Raw genomic sequence first — 5,639 nt, forward strand, 5'->3', positions numbered from 1 at the left:
TTTAGCGGAAATGCCTGTGTCATCAGCGAACAAAGATTTGTGGCAACCCTGAGGCAAATCAGGGAGGTCCGAAGTGAAAATGTTATACAATATAGGCCCAAGAATGCTACCCTGAGGAACTCCTGCCCTAACAGGTAGTCGATTAGATTTGGAATTTTGATAATTTACTTGAAGAGTTCTGTCAGTTAAATAATTTTGAACTAATTTCATAATATAAAGTGGAAAATTAAACTTTTTCAATTTAGCAATCAAACCTTCATGCCAAACACTGTCGAATGCTTTTTCTATGTCTAGAAGAGCAACTCCAGTTGAGTGGCCTTCAGATTTGTTTGAACGAATTAAATTGTTAACTCTTAAGAGTTGATGAGTAGTTGAATGCCCATGGCGAAATCCAAACTGCTCATCTGCAAAAATTGAGTTCGTATTGATGTGAAGCATCATTCTATTCAAAATTATCTTTTCAAAAAGTTTACTTATTGAAGAAAGCAAACTTATTGGACGGTAGCTAGAAGCTTCAGCTGGATTTTTATCCGGCTTCAAAATTGGAACAACTTTTGCATTTTTCCATTTATCAGGAAAGTATGCCAAATGGAAACATCTGTTAAATAATTTTACCAAGAAAGACAAGGTACTCTCTGGGAGTTTTTTGATGAGGATATAGAAAATTCCATCATCACCTGGAGCTTTCATATTTTGAAACTTTTTAGTTATAGACCTTACTTCGTCCAAATCAGTCCCCCAGGAATCATCAAAAATATTTTCCCGAGAGAAAATATTCAGAAAATCCCGAGCAACCTGATTCTCAATAGGACTAGTAAGACCCAAACTGAAATTATGGGAACTTTCGAATTGCTTAGCAAGTTTCTGAGCTTTTTCCAAATTTGTGATCAAAATTTTACCACCTTCTTTAAGCGCTGGAATAGGCTTTTGAGGTTTTTTCAAATTTTTTGTGAGTTTCCAAAAGGGTTTGGAACTCGGGTCTAATTTAGAAATATTATTTTCAAAAGTTTTGTTCCTCAGGGCAGAGAATCGCTTTTTAATTTGTTTTTGCAAATCCCGCCAGATAACTTTCATGGCAGGATCGCGTGTTCTTTGATATTGTCTCCTACGGACATTTTTAAGACGGATCAAGAGCTGAAGATCATCGTCTATTATAATTGAATCGAATTTAACCTCGCATTTTGGTACTGAGGCAGCTCTTGCTTCAACTATAGAAGTAGTCAGAGATTCAAGAGCATAATTAATTTCATCTTTGGTTTGCAAAGGAATGTTTGGATCGAAGTTATATTCCATAAATGTTCGATACTGCTCCCAATCACCTCTATGGTAATTGAAAGTAGAGCTGTTGGGATTACAAATTATTTCTTGGGATATTTCAAAAGTTACTGGAAGGTGATCAGAACCGAAGTCAGCATGGGTAACCAATTGGCTACAAAGTTGACATGAATCAGTTAAGACCAAATCAATAGTGGAGGGATTTCTTGCAGAAGAAAAGCATGTTGGGCTGTTTGGATATTGAATAGTGTAATAACCTGCAGAACAATCATCAAACAGAATATTACCATTGGAATTGCTTTGAGCATTATTCCATGAGCGGTGTTTTGCATTAAAATCACCAATAATGAAGAATTTAGACCTATGACGGGTAAGTTTCTGGAGGTCACCCTTGAGAAAATTCTTTTGCTGGCCTACGCATTGGAATGGCAAATAGGCAGCTATAAACGTAAGTTGTCCAAATTTTGTTTCAACAGAAACTCCCAAAGTTTCAAAAACTTTGGTTTCAAATGAAGCAAGAATTTTATGTTTGATTCGTCTATGAATAATGATGGCAACGCCACCACAGGGTCCATCAAGACGATCATTTCTATAAATCAAGTAATTTGCGTCCTTCTTAACCTTATGGGCAGGTTTAAGGAACGTTTCAGTTATAACGGCAATATGCACGTTATGAACTCTCAAAAAATTAAATAGCTCGTCTTCATTATCTTTAAGAGATCAAGCATTCCAATTAACAATATTTAATGCTTTAAAATCCATTACTGAATTTTAAAGTCATGACGATATTATTAGCAAATTTTACTCCAGTTTGAATAGCATCAAACATGGAGTTAGATTTAAGCATATCAGAAATCATGTAAATTAATGAATTCTGTAAAAATTCCATTTTGGGGGCAGTAATGCTTCCTAAGTCAAAATTGTCAAAATTTCCGTTAGAACGTTGGTTAGTATTTTGATTTCTACCCGCTGCAATAGCAGCATAGGTAGCTCCATTAACTCGCTGAACATTGTTAGCAGCGAGGGGAGTAGGTACAGATGAAAAATTTGAAGCAGGGGAGATATTTGTACCTACGGGTACGAATGTAGAATTTGTTCCTCGCTGACCGTTGTTAACAGCAGAGGAATTTGTACCTGGTCGGAAACGTGGAGCGTTTCCTACCTGACGGTTAGAACGAGATTGTAGGATCGCTTTGCGAGTCTTACATTCCCAAAAATTGGATTTGTGGTTTTCACCACAATTTGAACATTTAAATTTCTTAGGATCTTCCTTCACAGGACAGTCGTCCTTTGCGTGAGAGGAATCACCACAATTCATGCATTTAGCTGGCATGTAGCAATTTTTAGTTCCGTGACCCCATCCCTGGCACTTACGGCACTGGGTGAGGTTTTGGAAATTTCCTCCAGTCTTCCTGAAGTGTTCCCACTTCACTCGGACATGGAGCATAAGGCTAGCTTTTTCTAAGGCCTTAAGGTTGTTTAGTTCACTAGACTTGAAGTGAACTAAATAAAAATCATTAGAAATCCCGTTGCGCGAATCGCCAGGACGGGATTTCATTTTCATTTTGATTACTTGGAGTGGCACAACTCCAAGTAATTTTGCCAGTTCATCTTTGATCTGATCCAGGGATTCACCACTGGGCAGTCCTTTCATGACAACCTTGAACACACGTTCAGTTTTGGTGTCGTAAGTAAAAAAATTGTGCTTCTTCTCAGTAAGATACTTGAGAAGACATTTAAATCCGTCCAAGGTTTCAGCCAATACACGGCATTCACCCCGACGTCCAATTTGTAGTGAAAACTTAACTTTCACGAAATTCAAAAGTTCCATGCGAAGAGCATGGAAATCGGTAGTGGTTATCACAATAGGGGTTATCACAATAGGGGGAATTTTTTCCTTCTTGGCATTAAGCCGGGAAAGTTTACTAGAATTTTTCTTGGATGATGGATCATTCTCATCATCCGTGAGCAAATCAAATTGATTACTCAAATTAATTTCATCAGAAGGGGGGTCAAGAGTTTGCCCCTTTCTTTTGCGTTTAGGCGCCATGGCGGCAGTAAATTTTTATCCAAATCGACTTCCAAGCAGATTACAATAAGAATCTGAAGGATCGAAGAGGAATTTTCCAAATCGATATCCAAGAAGGATTACCTCGGGTAGGGTCCAAACAAGGATCGAAGAGGAATAAGAGTTGAACAAGGTAGAAAATTTTTACAGGTTGAGCACTCAAAAGTGCTGTTTAAATTTGTTGTAGCTTTAGGTAGTAGTAACACTTCCTTCAGCAAAAAGCAAATAGATCCGCACGGCAAGAGAGCTCGATGCGGACTGCCCAAAATTTTTCTTTATTGCTTAGTCCATTGGTCCTATTCCAAATTTCCCTTCTCCTCCATGTTGTTTTCTGTATGCTAAGTGTAGGTGTGAAACAGTTGGTGTGTTTATGTATTTAATTCGACCATTTATACTGGAGTTCATGTTATTCAGTTCCCTAATTCCTATCTGTTTTATGTATATGAATGAGCCATTAGTGCTTTACTATTCATTTACCGTTCAGTTTTAGCAACAATATGAATAATAGTATCATTAATTCTAAACAAACATTAGTTCAATCATTATTGATATTGTTTTTTTTTTTCCTTTTTATTTAACGCCGGTCTCTGTTCCGCAATCTGGTGCCAATAATCACCGACGGACATCGATTGCCATCCATTGACGACAATCGAATGTGCCGAAAGGCAGCTTCCATACCTGCGTAGGATATCGCACTCATTCAACACACATGGGCCGGGACCAACGGCTTTACTTCCCGTCCGAAAGAAGACGTGACCAGAGATTTTTATGTCTCAGAAAAATCCCACCGACCTCGGCTGGGATTGAACGCAAGTCCAGCATCAAAGCAAAGTCCAGCATCAAAATGACAGCAAATTGAAATCAAGTTTTGATATCAAAATTAAACTGAAATAATAATTTGATTTCAGTTTACGCAATTGACATATTTGATACCAAATTTTGATTTCATTTTGCTGTACATTTGCTCTTTAAAAATATGTTGTTGCGGGTTTGTTTTCATTGCCTTAGCATAACATCAAATTGAATACTTGTTTTGTTATCAAGAGGAAAAATTGGTATCAAATTGAGTTTTCAGTTTGCTCTCACTGATAGCAGAAATAGTTTTCAATGTGATGTCACAGGAAGATTTTTTTTTTGCTTTCAATTTTGATATTTTAACCGTTAAAACGACCAAAACGACAGCAACCTGAGTAATCATTATCAGCGAAATCACAACATCAAATTTAGATTTCAATTTGATCTCAGACTTTGCTCGGGTTACCACTACACCACCGGCGCCGGCTATTACTGATTTTGTAATCATGCTGATTTTGTTTTCATGGTTCTTAGACTTGAGCGCACTGAACAGCAGTATTCCGAGCAAAGTAAAATAACAACCTGATATCACCTTGAAAACAAGTTTTGTTATTCCAGATATCATTTTTCTTTCAGTTGTTATCGCATAACTAATTTAATTATCAACCTCAATTAATATTCTTATGTTACATTAAAGCTTCAAATATTATCCACATGGTAAGAAAAAAAAACACTGCCAATCATGTTTCAGTCATCAGCGTAGCCCGAGCAGGAGAAAATAACAAATGAATACCTAATTCTGACCTGATACCAAAATTTGGTATTGATATATGACATAAGAGATAAAATACCAAAGAATAATACCAAAAAAATGTTCCCACAATACCATTCCAATACCAAATTATGATAATGCAATACCAAAACAATACCACACAGGTATTCTTTTGCTATCAAAAAATCAATTTTTGTTACGTTTTTTTTCTTACCATGCGGATAATATTTGAAGCTTTAATGTAACCTTGCATCATTTCATGATAAAAACTGATAACAACATTAATTGAGGTTGATAACTAAATTAGTTATGCGATAACAACTGAAAACAAAATGATATATGGAATAACAAAACTTGTTTTCAAGGTGCAAGGTTACTTTGCTCGGGTTGGTATTGCATTATCATAATTTGGTATTGTAATGGTATTGTGGGAACATGTTTTGGTATTATTTTTTGGTATTTCACCTCTTATTTCAGGCTTATTCAATTTAAGGTATGGGGATATGCGTTCCTGCTCGGGAAGGCTTTGAAATTTGTTGAAAAAACTTGCATGGATCACTGGATTTGTTATCAAGATGTTTTCAATGATAACTAAATCAGTTATTTTTTTGATATCCATGGAGTATTTTTTTTTGTTATAATTTGTGTTATGTTGGCTGCTTCAACCACAATGATAACATGTTCAGTTATCAAATCTTGATAACCGGGTATCAGAACTTGTTATCAATT

This window comes from Ochlerotatus camptorhynchus, unplaced genomic scaffold (genome assembly GCF_037179485.1).
Source record: "Ochlerotatus camptorhynchus isolate MF236.1 unplaced genomic scaffold, CSIRO-AGI_Acam_v1.1 ptg000696l, whole genome shotgun sequence".
In the NCBI taxonomy this organism is placed as follows: Eukaryota; Metazoa; Arthropoda; class Insecta; order Diptera; family Culicidae; genus Ochlerotatus; species Ochlerotatus camptorhynchus.